This window comes from Amphiura filiformis, chromosome 1 (genome assembly GCF_039555335.1).
Source record: "Amphiura filiformis chromosome 1, Afil_fr2py, whole genome shotgun sequence".
Taxonomy (NCBI): domain Eukaryota; kingdom Metazoa; phylum Echinodermata; class Ophiuroidea; order Amphilepidida; family Amphiuridae; genus Amphiura; species Amphiura filiformis.
The window spans coordinates 37,611,011-37,632,079 of record NC_092628.1 but is presented as its reverse complement, the minus strand read 5'-3'; the positions used below and the strand labels follow the sequence as shown (position 1 = coordinate 37,632,079).

The following is a 21,069-nucleotide window of genomic DNA, read 5'->3' as shown; positions in this document are numbered from 1 at the left end:
TGACAAAAATTGCGCAAGTTAAAAAATGCTTTTGGGGGAAAAATTACACTGTAGCCGATAAAGCCACCTTAAGCAGAGTAGGGCCATTAGAGAATCAGGGTAGAAATCAAGGAACATGTTTATTGTTAATGCTCATCACAATAGGTTACAAAACATAAATACAGCACTTAGTACATAAAACCTTAATTATCCATTCTTTTAGCACAAATTATGATTATCCATCAGACACAAATATTACTAATTTAGAGAATTTATATTTATATTATTCATTTCCTCATTATAAATCAATCAAATAAAACTTTCCCACAACACATGCTCGGTTTCATGTATTATTAAGCAGCAAAAATCAAAATCAATTATTTTTTGTCACTGATGCTTTATTAATAATTACACAGACAGCAAAGTGTGAAGTGAACATATTGGGCAAATCAAAACCAAGAAATATGATCAACTCTCCATTTACATATAGACGGAAGCATGACAATGACAGTGAAACAACAGCCGGTGATTTATGATAATGTTACTCAGGTCCATCGTTCTTGCGAAAGGGATATGTTTTTTTGTACATGATGTATCCAACACAAATGCACTGTACCATATTAATGCCTAGATGGCAGTCACCGAGATAATATTGACAAATTGAGTTACAATTGAATTTGCTATTATTAAGACATATCAGATTACTTTGGGGGATTAATAATTATTATTAGATTTGGATGCCCTTGAATTGTCTTCCAAAATTACACACACTTGTATTTTCTAATGCAAGACATCGATCATTTTCTTTTTCCAAATACTTGTATGTGAAGACCAAAATATGTATTTGGCAGCAACTTTTTCTTCGCTTGTAAGGCCATGTTCTGACAGGAATTTTTGATATTGCACTTGAGATTTCTACCATGGGCCTAGTGGGGGAATAAGATGACTAGTACGAGCATTGGTTGATAGCCCTTCAGCAAATGAATGACAGAGTAATTCTCTTCTGTTAGTTAAAAAATCAAGATTGCACAAAGTAATTGCATCATCGTAAGATCTATAGTTCCAACCAAGGATTGTCCTACATGCCCGTTTTTGGATTCTTTCAATATCAGCAGATTGTTTTGATGTAATACTTGAGTGCCAAACCACAGCAGCATATTCAAGAACTGGTCTAAGGTAACTTTTGAGAACAATGGTGAGCTCATCTTGAGAGAAGCATAAAAAGACGCCTATTAGCTCTGGTTAGCATGTCATTAACCTGGGCGTCCCATTTAAGGTCATTTTGTAACCAGAGACCGAGTACTTTCACTTTGTCAACATAAGGAAGAGGATCATTACCAATTCTCAAATCTGTGTGTAGTGGCTCTGATCTACCAAAATTATCAAGAAGAGTCTGGCATCTGGATGGATTTAATTTAAGGCAATTGTTTTTGGCCCACTCAGTAAAATCATTCAAATCATCTTGAAGACAGCCTTTAACATTACAATGACGGTTCTCACCAAAGGTCATGTCATCAACATATTTCCAGTACTGTGATTTGGCATCTGTGGCAGCATCATTAATAACAATTTTACAGTAACTTTTAGATTTTTTTTAGATTTTAAAGACATCCGCATTACTTACTACAGTGTTTAATATGAAAACAGGTAGTTTTGTATGGAAAAGTTTGTATTTTCTAGACTAAACCAATCATAAATGATTAAAAACAATTAGTAGAAATGTTTAGCTGTACATGTAAGGTCATGAGTCTTTTAGATCATAAATAGAGTCAAAATCCAATTTACTACCTTTACAGAAGCAGATTATGCACTAAAAATATCAATCCCATAGAGTTTGTGTGTACCACATCCCCCACCCTGCCCATTCTGAATTCTATGGAGCACAGTGTCAGTATTAAAAAGCCTAACGGAATTCTTTTTACAGGGTGGAAAGTGCATTTTATTTAGCAATAAAATGAGACCATAAGCATAACAATAACTTCTTGCTTGGCAGAGATATCATCATTTAATTTGAGTCGAATTTGGAAAAATGTAACATCGCCACCGTTCAAGACACACGACCGTAATACTTTTGCAACTTTAGGGTCAGGACTTTGCACACGTTTTGCTGATACGATAAATGCAGTGTCAAAATTGCAATCAATTTCAAGCATAGCAGCACTGAAAATGCAGAGTTCCACACAAACAAAATATTCACAAAAAATGTTCAGCCATTTACTGACTTAACTCATAAATAGTATCACTAGTATACAATGTCATGTAGGCCATAGAAATATTTTGCCTTTCTGGGAATAGGCCAATTTGAGCAATTGTCAGGAATATGAAGTATTTGTACAATTTCATTTTCATTTCATATTCACAGTTACCAAATGGTGACCAGGAAGTCAAATTATATGATGAATGTACAGAGATAAAACATCAAAAATAATGTCAACAAGATCATAACAGAAATGTACTAGGTTTGGTTTAAGCTTTTCTGGCTACAAAAATAGCTTTGCACACACAAACAAACATTAAAAAAAAATTTTCTGCCACTTCTCAAGGTTTAATAATGGGAACTGCGTCCCCACATCCCTGCCCTGCATGCCATGTACCTGCATTTCATATTCAGTTACTGTGTAATATACAAATCCCACAATTTGGGTCAACTGATTTGTTCAATTTTAGGTCTAATCTGAAAGAACTACGCTATAAATAGCAAGTCACTCAAAACTTGACTTGATCATTCTATTGTGCTTAAATTGCAGCCATCATTTCGGTTAAAGATGTGAAGATTTGTAGAAATGAAATATTATTCACAGGTCCTACTCCTACTCTACCATATAATAAATGTCTGCATATCCCTAATTATTTTTTGAATAAACATTGAATGATCGAGACTTGTGATTTTCATCAGCTATTTATTTTTCACAAGACATTCATAAAAATGAAAGATGGATTCATTGATTTTAGGAGCATATCATTTGCAGTCAAAAATAGATTGAACAAAATCCTCGTTTGAAATGAGATGTGAAGCTTTAGAAATCTTTGGATACCCTAAAGAAGATCTTTCATTTGTAGGCGCCTACTCATTAGAGTGTGGCGATGCAAGTCCAAGACCCCACAGTCACATCAGTTTGCTCTCATAAAATAATCAAGCTAGTTTGAAATTCCTTACAACTATATTTTTGCTAAGTCTGCAGAGGCCTGTGGGTTTTTAACTTTTTGGCATTGCAAAATTGCATACAACATCAATTCTGCTCGATTAGGGCACACCAAAATCAAATCTCTATGTAGGATTTTACTGTGTTTTATACAAAAATGTACTGCAAAGAATACAGCATATTGCAAACATGCTCTCCGGAAACCACCTAAAGCTAAAAGGGTCAAATATGATATTAAACTGGAATAATGCATAAAGCATGTGCGAAGTTGCCATTTTAAAGCTAAAATAGTCATATGTATACATATAATTTGGTCAAAACACACACATTTGAGTAAAATGGGGCGGGGATGGATCATTTCCATTCCTTGCCTGGATCTACGCCTATGATGATTGTCCCTATTGAGCAGATTTTAATGTAATCAACTTTTAAATGCTTTCAAACAAAGGAGATGACTACAAGACATTTTGAACAGTTTCAAAATGGTTGTGAACAAAATGAAATTTCAAGTAAATACCTATGTGGTTTCAGTTGATATAAATTGCACTTACAATTCCTAATGACCTTTCATGTGTTTGTTTAATCTGTTATGTTGTAGGCCTATATCCTGGCATCTACATCATGCAGCTTGTTTTTGTTGGTGCTGCTGGACTGTAATATCACTTACTGAATGTTTTGTACCAGTGGTCTTCAAATTCCACCAGGTTTTTGTCGAAAAATATGCTCATTATTTGGAAACTCATTTGTATTTATTTTTATCCCCCCCCCCCCACCGTCGGCTGACGATTTGTCTTGAGAACTGTGAAACCCCCAAACCACAAAATTCTAGCTTAAATTGCTCTCATTCCCAAATGTTTTAACATTTAAAACTTAAAAGGCCCATGTCCATTTTAACTTGGTGATAATAATCTTGGGGAAGGGTAGCATCTGGTGAGTGGAGACATTTCAGATCAAAAGTCATCAGGGGACAAATGAGATGTTGGTAAAAAATCATATTGCGCTGATTGGGCTCTATGAATCTGCGATGACTGGGCTCTAAGTTGTTGGGCATGAACCTGAGGAGGAGGGGAACATGATAAAACTTCAAGGTCAAAGATCATCAAGGGGACCAATTTTATAATTGCTCCGATTGGACTTGAAGTTGTTGGAAATAAACCACAGGTCAAAGGTCATGTAGTGGTTAATTTTTTTTAAAACTTGGAAGTATTACTCACTTATTTGTTTAAAACGGCTCACCAATATAATAATCGTGACAACCCCTCAAGCCAAGAACCACAAAATTCTAGTTAATTATGCCGTTGAAAATGAGTCCATTTTGGCTCATACAGGCATAACTGTTATGAAACTATTGAAGTCATCTCAATTTCAAACCAACAGCTGTTGATTCAAATGGAAACTACATACAAATAAAGACAGATGGTTATTTCATACAGGCAACCTATTTATTGAAAATTATTTTATGATTGTTAAAAATAAAATTAGGTAGTTTATTAAAGGCCCATTCAGTGATTTGCTCAGCCAAACGATCGTAACCATCATCAAAATTCAAATTTTGGTACCTTTTGACATTGTCATAACATAGCCTGCTAGTGGTTCAGCCAAAAGTTGTACATTTTAGACAAACTAAGGTATTTTACATGAATCTGTAATTTATATACTGACAATACATTTAAAACAGACTTGGTAGTTTATAGTATTTAAATTAGCTACATGTATTTGAATGGGGGCTTCTACTAGGTCAATACTGCTGTTTTCTTCCTTTTATGCCATGTTTTGCATTTCAAACATATCAAATGACAATTTGAATGACTTATCCTTCATCTTAAGCAATTTATAAACAATTTTATTTTTTTTACACTTTCGCTGGGATCACTGAATGAGACTTTAATCAATTTTATGGATTTATGGCCATGAAAAAGGGAATCCTTCTAATTGTATTTTCTGTCAAATACCGAATCTTAAATTCAAAATGCTTCCCTTGTGTTTGCTCTTATTTTAAGGTTTTTAATGTATACACATTTTCAAAAATTTTCAAGTAATTCAAGAAATCTCTATAAATAACATTTTTGAATATCAATGACATTTTTGAATATGCAAATTTTTTGCAAAATTTTGTATCTGCAGGTAAAATTTTTACATTTTTTGTCCATCAAAATAAATTTCCCTATACTAGATACAAATTTCCTGAAAAAAGTCTATGTGACAAAACCTGGGTATACACAGCCAGCCAGCCAGCCAGGGTCCATGTAATTCAAGGAGCTATGATCATGATGATGTATGATCACAGGTATCGGAGTCATTTCCCAATTCATATTAGTCTGCTCCATGATTCATCATCATTTGTTGTGGTTATCCCTACATCTGTCATGTAGCTTGAGTGCTTAAAGCATTAATGTGACATTTACATATTTCGGAAACAAATAAACAATATTTGTTTCCCAAATATTGTTAGTTTTCACTATTATGTATTCTTTTAATTTCTGGCTGAACAGAAAGACAAAGAAAATCATTATTTCATTCCAGCGTTTATATAATCCATTGTATGTATCAGTGTGTCCAAGTCCATCTACTGAACATCCCCTAGCTTCATGCATGGATGTTTAAATAAGACATAGAACTTCAAGCCGCATAGTTATGCACGCATAGTTTATATGTTAAATGATTCTATTTGCCCAATTTCAATACCAATGTTTGATCATTTTGTATTCCGAGTGATTGTTGGCAAATAAACTTACGATCCTAGGTTTATTATAAAAAAATCTAATTAAAACATTTCAGACTTATTATAGTAGGAATCTCAATTAAATGAACACAGCTTTGAACAGCTGAACGCGATACAACCGCGATCGTATATTGCGTACAGTATTTCAAACTACAACGCGAATGCACGACCTTGGATATAATACTAACCAATCACAAGTGTGTTGGCATGGTTGGATTCGCTTCTTGGGAAATCCCCAGTTGGAATGAAATACATGTATCACACTAACGTGCCTATTTCCAAACACACACACCTGCATGCACTCCCTCACCTACCCCCACACAAGCACTATTCTTTTTTCAAGTTTAAGTCTTCTATTTATAGGTTAATGAATGCGTTTCACTTGTTGGGAGTGAAATTGTACAAAATAATGCACACATACTGAGATGTTGATGCGTCTAATGCACAAGCCCCGAATGAGGGAGTGCATTAAACGTATCAACATCTCAGTACAAGTGCATTATTTTGTACAATTTCTCGAGCAACAAGTGATACCCATTTATTAACCTATTTCATACATGATAAAATCCTGTGATTTTTGCATTTTTATAACAAAATTGTCACTAAAAATGTTGGAAAATGCAAGCATATATAAATCGTTAACCGCAGAAGTAAAATGAACGCGTCCGAAAGCACTTGCGCAGTACTACGCCCATGCAATTGTATAACATTTATGCACGCAAGCAGTAATTTACTAACATTTGCTCTGATTGGTTCTCACTATCTAGGAGTGTATGGAATATATGTACATGTATACTGTGTTGGTCCCGAGGCGGTGTTTTTACTACTACACATTCGAGGATCTAAACTTGAAATTTACCAGTTTTCTTACACATACCCACTGTATGATGCCTGTCCTAGGAAAGTATATTGTAACATGGGTTAGAGGGGTGTACAGGCTGTATCACAATAACTCTTACCCATTAGTTGTGTGATATTATTTTATTGAAAAACCTGCTTCCTCCAAAATGCTACATTGGATCCTCTTGAAATGATCAGAGTCTTAACATTAATCTACCAATTATGTGAATCTTATGTTGCATTTTGATGAGGAAGTCTTGCATAAAATCACTGGAAACTGTTGGGAAACAATCACACAGCATAGGTACATACATGTATGTCTAAATTACCATAAACTTACCTATGTGGTTTTATTTTCTGTTTCTGTTTGTTGTATCAAACATGCAGTGGTAATGTATGTGTGTGCATACTGGATACAGATTATGATGTGGGTGGTTCAAATCTAATCAAAACCTGACAAAGCTTACCTTCTGTCGTTAGTAAATATATGGGTGTGTATATCATCGAGACTTGCATTGTCACACAGTTGTGGCATCTTCATCATAATGCAAACAAGACAATAAATTCACAAGACAAAAAACAGCAAAATGTTTCATTCTGAAAACAGAATAACAATAAGATGACACAATAATACATACCTTGTGAGCCCTGTTTCATGGTGAAATAACTTCTCCGCATATTTCATCTTTTGCGGTGTAAACATATTAAATTCCACATGAGGATAGTTTTTGGCAAATTCCATTCCCAGATTATATTCTTCCACACTGTCTTTATCGACATTTGTTAAATAGGACCAGTGTATAAATATTTTCTCCGCTCTTGTTGACTTGTTGGCAAAAAATTCTACTTGGGTGTCTGGCCTCTCGGCAAACACCCTTTTAAGGTTCAAATGCCCGATAACTCGGGCTGTAGTCCTTGTTCCAACATCTTGTTCATAGCCCTTTGTTGGGGCATCATTCATTCTGATAACACACTCATTTTGTCTATTTCTTTGCCAGCTCCTCGCCAAGTAGCTGCCCAGAACTAGATACTATTGCACATTTCTTGCAGTGAAATTTTATAGACTGTGGAAACATAAACAGAGAATAAATATGGTTATTGTTTAAAATCATGGGCACATGCACATTGTAGATGTTACAAAACCATAATTGAATTTTAGTCAAATCTTGATATAACATTTTAAAAATATATAAAGTAATGAACATAAATGAGGCAAATCCCCTGTAAATCTGTAAATTAAAAATTCAAATGCAACCTATTTCAACCATGCCCCAGTAATGTAACAATTTTTCAAATCTTATAAAATTATATCATCCCTGATCGCAAAAAATTCTTTTTTAAGGATCTAATACATGAAAACACAGCTTAACAAACATCCGTTTCTTCCAAAAGATTATACCAAAAACTACTGACTCAAAATGTCTGCTTGTAAATGCAATGGTAAAGCCACCGTTTTGGTTTGTGGCTTATGGAGGGCAAACAATGTAATTCCGGCATTTTTTGTCAAGAGCCCGAAATTAGATGATAATTTGTGTCTTCAACTAAAAGCTTGAGCATAAGGTTTATTTTTTTGCATAACACGTTAGACACAGAATGCAAACGGTTACAGCGCACTTTGAATCAATGTTTGCTAGTGAACTTATCTGGAGGTATATAATTTGCCTTCCATGAGCGACACACAAACATGGCAGAGTCAGTACTCGCTACCTCATTGATTTCTTACAGATATCATTTCAAATCAAAGGTAGGTCAAAAGTTGCAAATGTTTTTATTACTCAGACAAAATTTGTGGTAAAACAAAAGTCATATAATTCAAGTTGTCAAGAACGCTAAAATGTTGAGTACTGCACTATGGGCAAAGATGATGAGGATTACAATAGTTTATGAGCACTTAAAGACAGAAAGCACTTCATTCTGCTACAGTATAGTGGGTCATTTTCATGCTTTTTGTGATCAAACAGGCAGCAATTCATTTTTAACCCCATGATAATATTTATTACACTTTTAAATGTGAATATATTTGGAAATGAAAATTTAACTCGCTAAACTGTCTGTAATTTATAAAATCACAGAAAATTAACCCAGCAAAAATATCCCATAATATACATGTAGGATTTATATAGCTTTTTTTTTTGATTAAAGATAAAGCGTTAAGAAACAATATCTTTTTTCATTTCATCACTTTCAATAATTCATTTATGTGTTTCTGTATCTTCAACGAATGAGACAAAAGTGCAAATTACGCATCATCTGTTCTCATGAACAATCTCTTGCTGTCCACTGTACTTCCTGTGTTTTGTTGCCAAATGACCAGACAATATTGGCAATACATCACAAACTGTCATTTTTATGCTTTACTTATTCATTTCTCTTGGTCCAAGCAGCTGCTGCACAATTAACATTTAATGCAAATTAGATTACTTAAATTGTGTATTGGTCTATTTAAAGGAAGCTTAAAATTGTGATATTCAAAACAAATAAAACAGTTCACAATCAGCAAGATGCAAAATGTTACACACATTTATCCCCTCTAGTCAGTAGATCTCAAGGGCAAGGACTGTTTAGATAGATCAGTGAATTGTCATTAGTTAATGGCCTTACACTGAGTCATTTTCATAAATGAATGGATGAATTTGGTGATAAATTTGTTCAAATGTACTTGTTTTTATAATTATAAAATGAAATATATTGGTAATCAGTTTTCAATCAATCCAAACTCTGTCAAATATCATCATCATCATCTTATGTCCATCAGGTGGAGGCACGGTATTTAGCGTTAGCTTTGGATATACATGTATATAATTATGTTCTTTATATTTCACCCAGGTAAGTCAGGTAGAAAATAAACAAAATAATAAAATGTTCAGAGCTAAATGTTAAATACGGTGCTGGTGCCTAATGTCAAGCTCTATTCAAACTGGTAATATTTTGTATCTCCATTTTCATTTATTCTTGTAAATCTTGTTTCATTTTCCTGTCTACAAACATTCTTTGAATTACATGTCATTGTTACATTTACTTTATCTGTAAATATTGTTTTTGATTAAGTATACTTTACTAATTGCACAGGTTAAGGGGGTACTACACCCCTGCCCAAATTTGTGCCTATTTTTGCATTTTTCTTTAAAATTATAGCGCATTGGGGACAAGTAAGATATGTATATTATAGGGGCAAGGACTACAACTACTGCACTGTAAATTTTATTTCAGCACAGACAACAGTTGTGGGGTTACAGTCAAAAATGAGGGAAAACCAATATTTGATCAATAAATCCACAACTACTTGCTTTGAGTTGCTGAATTTTCAATACAGTAGTTGTAGTCCTTGCCCCTATAATATACATATCTTACTTGTCACTAATGTGCTATAATTTTTGAGAAAAATGCAAAAATAGACACAAAATTGGCCAGGGTGTAGTACCCCCTTAAGCAACTTACTTTCATGCAAATTTGTTTTGTAATTTTTTGTATGAATTCCCATACCCCAAGATGCTCATGAATTAAATACTGAAACTGAATTTTATATCTCATCCAAGTTGCATCCAAATGTGCATTCAATGTCATTCATCCCACAAAGTATTGATATACCAAATGTTCACTATTATATTACATATTATAAATATAATAATTACTTATTACATATAATTTGTACATCAGCAACATTATTGGGAAAATACTCAAACAGCAACATTATTGATAAATTGCTCAACACCAAATGTGTGCACATTTACTGTAATATATTTTGTATTGATTGCTCAATGCTCATTAAGTTTGTGCATTACGATCCGCCAATATCCTCCAAAGGTAAAATGATAAAAATCGCACATGCTTAATCAAATTCAAATTTCCCTCGATCAATTTAAATGGTGATCAATTTCAAATGGCCCTATCAAAATGCTGTGTACTAATATATCCTAAAGCAAACTGAGTCCTTATTTTGTTTTTGTAAAGGTCATTTTACATTCTAAATGTATGATTGAAAGTATTCAAGGAAATATGCGCCAGCCACTGCTACAGTTATTTTCTTGCACTTCCAAGTGACCTCAGATTACTATCTCCATGAAGTCACTTCCTTTTCTCTGACAAACCTAATGATCATTGACAGCCCACACAAAACTTGTGATCAATGCTAACTTTTTCCCTCGCAGATAGGAGCTACAGGGGTGTCTAATAATTATTCGCCACCAAATGGGAGGGAATCATCTTACTCCTTTGGGAAAGAATTTTTGTTTTGAAAAAACATAAACTAAAAGAATCTCCAACTGCATTCAAAATTGCCATGAAACTACCATCTAGAGAATTTAACATTCTAAGGCCAATCTATAAGCTTTATTTATAATAAATGGCCTAAAAATGTTTTATAGTTCAAACCATTAGCCTTCCCTTAACCCTAACCGCCTAAGGGCTTTTTGGTGACGGGAAGGGAGAGAAGGAAGGAATGAAGAGAGAAAACAAAGAAAGAAGTTGTTTGCTCTGGGTGGGATTTGAACCCGAGACCCCTCGCATGCCAAGCACTGGGTCGGCGACACTTTGCCATGGCCAGCGAAACCGTGCCTATATATCACTTGGGGAGATTGCGTCATCACACCATGTGGGATGCACGCACGATCAGCGCATATATCAAGTAGTATTTTGGAACTTTTTCCCCTTTTGGGTCCATTTCTGTGGAATTCAGGATGGGGAAGAGGAATCTGAGGAAAGATGTGGCCACAGCATGGTAGCGCAAGGGGATAATAAAAGTTTTCGGACAGAATAGATACCCATGGCTTAAGAAAACTGATGAGTTGGTTAATGTTTTGTTAAAAATCATATTGAATTCCACACCAATGAGCATGATTCAAGAGAAAGTCAAATTATGAGCAAGTTCACAGAATTAAGATACATCATTTCTACCTTTAAAAGTTTTGGCAGCTGATATGACAACTGCATTAAGGAAAAATATGACAAGTTCTATGTTTAAAAGCAGCCAATATAAACATACGTCATACCCACTATTATGTCTACCACATACACTGGATAATATAGAGATTATTATGTACATGTGTGCACACCGATGCACAGATATATTCTCAGCCTCAACATTGTGTGCTTCACGTATATACACAATCTCGACATAAACGGCAGTGCCTTAATGCCGGTGTATATTTGGAACTTGTGTGAAGACACAGTTGTTGGCAGCACAAATATATGGAATTAGCAGTGTAATTTAAAACGGTGGCGTTAATTAGAGCCGCAAGCTTGATAGTGGTAAGATACTTGATATTGAATGATGAATGATAGATGATGACAGTGATGATAATAATAATGAGGAGTTTAGTGATGCTGCAATGGTGGGTAGAAAAAGGTTCAATTTTGACTGCAACCTCAAAAGACCCATTCAATAAGCACTAAGAACATATAACATTGTCACAGTACCGGTACAATACATTATAATAGCTCTACTCTTGTAAATGTTAAAAGTAACAAGCACACAGCTATGCAAATGTACTACCTTTCCCCAGGCATGCTTTTAAACTGGCAAAGTGAGTTTGTTTTTAAAAGCTCTGGATCTTAATAATGTTATATAAGATAGAAGCACTGGACCATACACAAACCATGATTGCCTGTGAGTACAGTTGGAAATTAGGTATAGAAAAACAAAATTATGCAAGCAATACCTAAAGATCTCTAACTTTTGGCCTGGAGACAAACACATTTAGTACAAACCCGGGTACAAACCATGCTTTCACACTATATGTTGTTTCACCTGGTGTTTGGTAGTGATGTAGATGTGCATATTTAACCGCTTGAAATATCAAATTTTGTGTGCGCTAACCTAGATCCCACCGAGCATATACACTTGAAGCATACAAGGATGGCTTGTTGGTATGCTTTCAGCGCAACCATGTCAAATCAGCGACATCACTACCAAACTTGAGATTCTTGAATGAAGTGATAAAAGATGCAACACCCTGCCTCCTCAAACCCCATACTTCACAATACTACCCCCACAATTAACCTATCCATATTCTTACCCCCCCCCCACACACACACAGAAACAACCCCTCTCAAAACACATAACTGTAGTTAGTCTGATGTGATGGCCCAGGGTGGCATAGTAATTGTGTAGACATCTCATCAACTCGGCATCACAAAGTTTGTCTTCAAGCGTCGATAATGTTTTCTTATCCCACGTCTAAACAGTGTAAAATGCCAGAAGAATCTTACTGTGACAAATCAAGTGTCACTTTATCATAAATTATGGACAGCTTAAAGTAGGTTAAGGTTCTCTCCTCAACTGAAACGTCCATGTGACACCATCAGGCCAATGATGTAGCCAACGATAAGTATGCAGAAACACCAGGATACATGTCTCTCTAAATATCATAAGATCATCACAACCAATTACGCTACAGATACAGGGTTTTCAGTATCACAAAGTCTACCAGCAATAAATGTACAGACAATTAAATTTTGAAGATGATACACATTGGCACTGAAGTGGATCAGACTTGTATATTTTCTTACAAATTGCAAAATAAAAATTGCAATCAACAATATGCCAAATAAGCTGGCGCCCTAAAAAGAACTTGTAAAGTAAATCATGAATATAATTGCACCAAATATTGACAAATGCAACTTCATCCCCTTATGACAACATCATGATGTTCATAGACATACCACCTAGACCTATTACTGCCCATCCTTTACCACAGCGGGAGGTGAAGCCCCGTATCCAAGGTGATATTGACGGATTGACAGGGTTACTAGGCGCGGAGAAATATCGCATACATGTTTGACGCGCTCGTTTGCGTGATTACTGCGCCGTTATCGCCGCCGCATCAAATGCAACATGTTCCATAGACGCGAACATGTCTGCTTGTTTGCGTCGGGTATGCGTCCTTGTCAAATTCGTTTGCTAAGCAGTGTCGGCTTCACTACGCGAGTCAAAGTTATTGGTCTAGGTTCTTGTTTGTCTGGGATGATGTTTACCTATACTGTATAGAAAAATAATTTAATTTGTATACATCGTGGAACATACTCTTTGTGTGGCTGTGCGTAGCAAGTTGTTGTACGCAGATAACCTCGCACCTCTGGACGCGTACACAAATTAAATAATTTTTCTATAGTATAAGTATAATATGGTCATTTTCACGGTAAAGGGTGTAACTTTGGATTTTTAACATTTTGATCCGTAGTGTTCTAATAAAGCCACAGAATTCCATGATTTTTGGCCACATAAGTCATCTAGTTAGCAGCTACCTTGGGTAGCATAATCATCTTCGGGAGTTACTGCGTTCAGTTTTAGCAGGCTTAAATGTACCTAATATTGCCATTTTGAAAAACTATAAAAAACAGTAACATTTTTGTAAAACCCTGTGTTTTCTTCAGGTAGTTCATCCATGGATAATTTTTCTTATCCTGAAAGTACGGTCATATGTTCAGTAAACACTGCCACATTAGATTTAATTGTGAACAGCCCTGTATTTTTGAGAACCGGACTTGAGATTTGTCGTTTCGAGGCTTCATTTTCCGTTAACAATTGTTAACAAACTTTGTGGGTATAGCTTTGGTTTAATTCTTGGTTATTTCTTCACTTCTTCTTGATTCATAACTGTTGATATCTTAACTTGAAATGGGTAACAAAAATTAGTTGATTTGCAAGCTTTTAAAATTTTTATAAAATCTTGACTTCAAAGAGCCGATTTTCCGTTAACTTTTTGAAGCCTCCAAACAAACTGTTCAGCAAGCTTGGGCAAATATAAATAAAAGAGCTCATCCAATCTATTTATCAAAATGTAGCAAAGTAGATCCTCAAGTCACTTGTTTTTAAATCGTGGAGATATATATATCACCGTTTGAAAATGGGACCCAATATAAACTTTCTGTTAACAATTGAAGCCTCCGAAACAAATGAAGCCTCCGAAACAACAATAAGGTTAATTATCATCTATGCATATCTAAATTGGTGTGTTCCATATTGATATCTGCATTGTAATTGTTACATGATATGTGCAGAATGTCATAAATTTAAAATAAATTTGATATTATGGTTAATGTTTGAAAAATATACTGATACCCAAGAAAGCCCGTTTCGGAGGCTTCACATGCAAATAACACCATACTTAACAAATGGGTGAAAAAATTACCATGTTATAAATCTACAATATCTGCCGATAGAATCATTGATTCAATACACACAAGAAAATAACAGCTTAGATGATCCCAACAGTGTTGTTTTCAAAAAACTACTTCTGCAATGTTTAACCATTGTTAACATGAAGCCTCGAAACAAAAAAAAATGACTTGCTGTGATAATTAAATTTTGTCACAACTGAAATTCAATACTTAGAAGCAAAGCATGAACATTGGTAATTGTGATATTTTTAACCTATTTTTTCATGTCAACTTGTAGTAGTTAGCCAAATATTTAATTTTTATGATCACCTGTAACCTGAAGCCTCCGAAACACAAATCGCTTGAAGTGCCAATTCTAAAAAATAATTTCTGTGAAACTTGGCTGGGAGGTTCCTTTCATCAAGTAGTATTTGTACATGAAGTTAGACATTCAAATTATTTTAGGAACCCAATTAAAACTTAAAAATATGTTTAAGGTTGGGAAATTTCCATTGCAAATGACCCTTGATGTTAAAAATTTTCAAAATTGCAATTACAAACATAGCAAAACATGGTATAAAATTTAACTTATATCTGTTGAGTTACTTTGGAATGGGATTTCACATGTATTCCAGCTTTCATGTCATACTTTTCTGAGCTTATGTAAAACATTTTTTCTTAGATTTAAACCAAAATGTTATGGAAATGTCAATTTTTTATCAGAAATCAAAAGGTTTAAGCCTTGAAACATTATTTTACTGGAATTTAAGTTGCTTCTATGCATGATTACAGTAAACAGAAACATATTTAAGTGGTTTGAAATTGTAACCCTAAAAATCAATAGTTACATCCTTTACCGTGAAAATGGCCATATGTAAATCCCTCTGCTCACCATCCAGATGGAGGAAGAACCGGAATTGAGAAGTTTTTGACCTATTTTAGAAAACACTAACCAGTGCATTTTTTTGCTGTCATAAAACATACTAAAGTCTGACCCTTATAACTAAAGTAAATTGCTCTAAACCTTTGATGAGAGTGTTTTTTCCAAGATGTTGATGAGGCGCAACTCACAACGTGTTGTGTATGACTGCGAAATTGTACACATATTGCGCTTCAGAGGTGCCTTGTTAACATCATGGAAGTATGCTCTTGTCATAGGTTCACAGCAATTTATTATAATGCTAATCATTATTGATATTAGAAATAGAAACAAATTAGTTCTACCTTTCGATCGACCATCGATGCTTGATCGATCCTTATTATTTATGAAATCAATCAATTGACTATTGTTAATTGTGATAACATATGAATATTAGTATGTATTAATATTGACCAAATAAATTTAGCATTAATTCCCATTAATTAGTTGTTAGTTCATTAATAACAAGCATCGAAGCAGCATCGATGGTCGATCCAAAGATCAAACAAATTTTGTTCTGGTGCCTTATCACTATACTGTTGGATTACCTGCATGGAAATGGTCACTTATTTTGTTATTTACATACATATATACCAAACAAGCCAACAAAAGCCATACATACCTTATTTCCAACTAGTGTTCTATAATCATCTACATTGAGTTCATGTCCTTTATGTTTGAATATATCCCTAGTTATAGCTTCCTCCAATCAATCTTATTATTTGTTTCATTTTTCTTCTTTCTACAGCCTTTTGTAGTGATAGTAACTTTGTTGTGTTATATGATAATACGCCCCTTGATATATCTTGGACATGGGCTAACGTTCTATTCACATGTTGTATCTGCATCTGAGTTCTATAGGCCGCGTCATAGTAGACGCTCATACACACTAAGCATGTCAGTGTGTAGAAAAGTGCAACTGCTAATATCCTTTGTGGTGTCTGAAAGAAAAGAAAAATGTAAAAGAACAAATTTATAAAACATGATTTCAACAATAGCATGCATGGTGTCTACTCTCAATTAACCATTAACAATGTTTATCCAATCAGCAGTGCAACCATTATGTAGGGTAATTCTGGTTTTTACTTAAACTGCCAGTATTATTGTGAACACAAATAAATTACTTCATACATCCAGGCCAAAATGGGAAGGGGGGTATTAGAGGATCCCTTAAGGTGATGATGTATCAATGTACATCATCATCATCATCAGTCGGCTGCGGCGCAGGCGACTACAAGCTTTCTCCAACTAATGCCGTCTGGGGCAAGCGAAACAATTTTGTTTGGCTGCAGAATCCCTTCAGTATCTCCCAGGAGGTGCTGGACATACTGTAAGTACAGTGTGCCCGGCCTTCCCGGTTTCCTCTTCCCATGGTGGAATATAAAGCGCATATTCTTTCACAGGCTCGCCATCTTCAGGACGCAGTATATGTATGTGCCCAAGAAGGTCTTAATTCAGCAGAAAAAAAAGATCCACTTGAGTAAAACTACTCAAAAAGACCAACGCAAAAAATGATAGCTCCAGTGCTGTATACGCCTGTCCAGACGGTCTTGAAACTAGTTAGACTTCAGCCTAAAAAAACCTACCATGTCCAGAGTGCCTATCCAAAAAACATTCTTAACCACAAGTCTGGTGCAGAGCTACAGTTGTAGCAACAGACTTGTGACTAACTCAAGACCACACGATGCTGGAAGTGAATGGTTTAAGAAGAGTTGCTTAAATATTGTGAATTTGTTCAACACAACCTTTTTCTTCAAATAGCAAAATTGTGTGGAACCGGTGTGGAACCCAGTTAAACGCATGCAGAAATGGCTATATTCTGGCAAATAGTGACCAAATGCTTTCATCTTATTATCACTCCAGTTTGCTGCTCGGGGTCTTTTTCTCCTTTTTTTCTTCCTGGGGCATTAGAAGTAGATGGTGAAGGCGAACTTGGCGAAGATTCACTCTAGCTGTCTCGTGTATAACTAGACTCGCTCACCATTTTTGCTGCTGTTTACAGTTACGTAACCCGGATGTACACCTTCATTTTGCGGGGGAAAATCTGGGTCACAGATCAAATATCCCACTTGTGGCTATGTGCCATGTAACATTCACACAGCATACAGGCTTTTGGCTAACTTGTGTGACTAGTTAATCACAAAATTATTTAGGGTTAAAATTGCAGCTTTAGATTTAAGCAGGGAAGTGCCAGGTTTTGAGGTTAGCTAACCACGAAACAGTTCAAACAGTCCTTAACTATTAAGAGTTTAACCTTGAGGATAGCGAATCTGCCGTGAATTGAGGTCACTGGGATTGAAGTATAGGAAATTGTGTAGGCATTAGGCCCTACATATTAACATTTTTTAGTACATTTTTCCTGTGGTCCCAACTTATGGTGCATGATTTACTTCCTTGTAAATCTGAATATAGGCCATAAGTCTTGTACTATTGTGTAGTTTTAGTTTCTGTATCAAACGGTGAAAACAAAGAACAACAGAATTAACTTACATTGAGAATGGTTGAATTAAGTCATGTTTGCAAACACACATTAAAATGGATTCTTTGACACCAAGAATATATAAAACAAAACCAATACTGGTAACAATAGAATAAGGCAAAATATTTATAATATTTCTAGTTTCAAAATAACAATTTTCAGACCTCCCTGCCTAAATAAGTATTTTGGCCTTCACTAACTGTTTTTCTGGTCAATTTCAATGAAAAAAAATGCTCAGGAGATCACCGTGCATCAAATAAGAAGTTGAAACCTTACAATTGTGTATAGCCCATCCCTACTGATACTCATCTATTAAAAAAGTTCTTGTTCAGAATTATTGGTAAAATGGCCTTGTTTGATTTTTTTTTTAAACCATGTAAACAACATACATGTAGGCTACATGTAAACAACATACATGTAGGCTACATGTAAACAACATACATGTAAACAACATACATGTAAACTACATATACATGTACATGTTAACAACATACATGTGTGTACATTAGATTCCAGCTTTGATGGAAAATCTTTGTCTTAAAAAATGCCTAGGCTCAAAATAGCTCAATCGGACATGATGAACAAAAAATTGAACATCTAAATATAGTATAATATTGATTACTTTTGGGATGCTTTTTATGCAAATTAGTTGATGCATGTGAGAAACCAATTTGAAAGGAATTGTGTTTTGTATGCAGTTTACTTTTGAGTCTTATGGCAATTATCAAGTGAATTCATGCAAAAGGAAAGTAATGCTGGATGCATGGCAATAGTTGAATGAACAGCGTTATTCTGACAATTCATGACATCATTAAATTAAAGCCAAGAATTCTCCGCGTTGCGGAAATTCCGCAAAAATCGCGGAATTCGGAGGTAAAGCGGAAAACGCATTTCTGAGAAAAAATAACCTAGAAAAAGAAAAAAAAATACAATTGAAAAGAAATAAATAAACTATTAAATGAAATGGGTCTTCAAAATTCATCAAAATAAAGTAAAATCCGTCATAGATTTACCGTACAATGCCTGTCCTACCTCCCATTGCAGCCATGATACCCAATCACCCATCCCAACTTTGCAACATCGCAATGATCGTCACATTGGCCGGGCTTTATAATCAGTTTATTCTTGGATTGTTTGCAAACAATTTAAAAATATTATTATGTCAGAAATGTGCTAAAATTACAAAGCGGAGAAAAGTGGAATTTAGCATTTGTAAAGCAGAAAATTCTTGGCTTTACATTAAATCTGTTGCAAAGGGATCCGAATAGATCTAGTCTTTCATACTGAGAACCTTGCATTACCGCGCTTTCACCTTTACCCGCATTTTTAATCCCCTCAACATCATTGGGTCATTTCTACTGCACTTCCCACTTACTTTAGTGGGAGGGCAGAAGTCCAGAAAATAGTTTTCATCACCTTCAAGGTCAGATGTTGAATGCTCGCGCCAAATTGTAGTAGGCTAACTTCTGGTGTCATCCTCAAAATTGTCACCCTGTTTCTACTGCAAATGTTACCATGTATTTGTCACTATTAACCACCTCAAAGGTTTACTCACATCAGCACACATCCTCCACCTTCACCTGATCTGTTTCTACTGGTGCATCACTCCCTATTCACTTGAATTCACCGTCAACCGTTTGCTCAGTAGAAACACGTTCTTAGTGATGCTACTGGATTAGTGACAGACAGTTCCCACTCTCAGTGATCCCCATCAAAGCAGACATATTTTGGGAAATGTTCAGGAAGTCTGCAAATTTTTTGTTCTTTTTTTTTTCAATTTTCAGAATTACTGGTAGTGAATCACTGCACTGAGAGTGTGCATGTACTGCATTTGACCTAATTAATATTCAGGAAGTCTCAGTAATTACACACTTCAGTCTAAATAATGACACACTTATTACAATTATATAATCAAAGGTTTTTGTGCGATATTTCACAAATATAAAATGGTGTAACACAGGATAAAAGAATTATCAATAATTGTGAAACAAAAGTGCAAAATGATTACAAATGAAACTTCCAACAACTTCCATGTGATTTTAAATATATTTTGAGATTTTCAATGCTATTTTCTACCCACTTCAGCTCTAATGGGGTGGGGGCACTCAACAAAAATAACCATACAGGTATGTTCCCGCTGGAAAGACCCCTCTTTTGGACAGCAAAGCTCCCAAAGACCCCTGAATTTTGACCAAAACAGAGCATTGAAAGACCCTTGATTTTAATCATTTCAGCTCTAGAAGACCCCTAAATTAGTCAATCCTCACATTTCTGTTTTTTCAGGTGATTGTCAACCAGAAAGCCAAGAAAGACCCTTGATTTTGACTGTTTGCAGCTCCCCCCATAGTGTTCACAGCTCCAAAAGACCTCCCTTTAACAGGTACACCCTCAGCTCCTGAAGAATTTCAGGAGCTGAATGGGAAATTTTTAACATTGCTATTAATATTATCATTATTTTACAATAAAGTTTCAAAAAATAATAGCGATCGTCACCTTTTTCAATTCTTTCCGAGTGAATCCCTGAAAATCACATACTTCCCCTTTAACTTGCTCAAATTATCATTTTTATGGTGCATGAAAGGATTATTTCAATGTTGCTATTCTTAATACTCATGAGTATTTCATGATCCTAGCATCAACGGATATCAACGAAAAAAGCCAATTCCCACAACTTTTACGTTTTTGAGTTATGCATGATTATGTGTATTCCACTGCTCCATAGATTAATGTGTTGTAATTTCATTTTGGTGAACCAGAACGTAATTCAAATTTCACGATATTTTTGCTAAAAGAGTTAATCTGCAAGAATTTTTTTGCACATAAACATTATGTAACCAGAGGTTTCCTGTTGTTTTTTTAGAAAGTGGGGGGATGATGCGGTGGATCACAA

At 35.0% G+C, this 21,069-nt stretch overlaps 1 protein-coding gene and 1 pseudogene across 1 annotated transcript in view; one reads left to right on the top strand and one right to left on the bottom strand.

Annotated features, from left to right (window-relative positions):
- Nucleotides 1–21,069, bottom strand: part of LOC140146579 (alpha-N-acetyl-neuraminyl-2,3-beta-galactosyl-1,3-N-acetyl-galactosaminide alpha-2,6-sialyltransferase-like) — a 61,225-nt pseudogene that overhangs the window by 10,911 nt on the left and 29,245 nt on the right.
- The window catches only part of LOC140146591 (signal peptidase complex subunit 3-like), a 177,475-nt gene continuing 160,525 nt past the window's right edge, over nt 4,120–21,069 (top strand). Inside the window, exon 1 of the mRNA XM_072168463.1 lies at nt 4,120–4,129. The gene's annotated coding sequence lies outside the window, so the exon portion shown is untranslated. The remainder of the gene's footprint in view (nt 4,130–21,069) is intronic.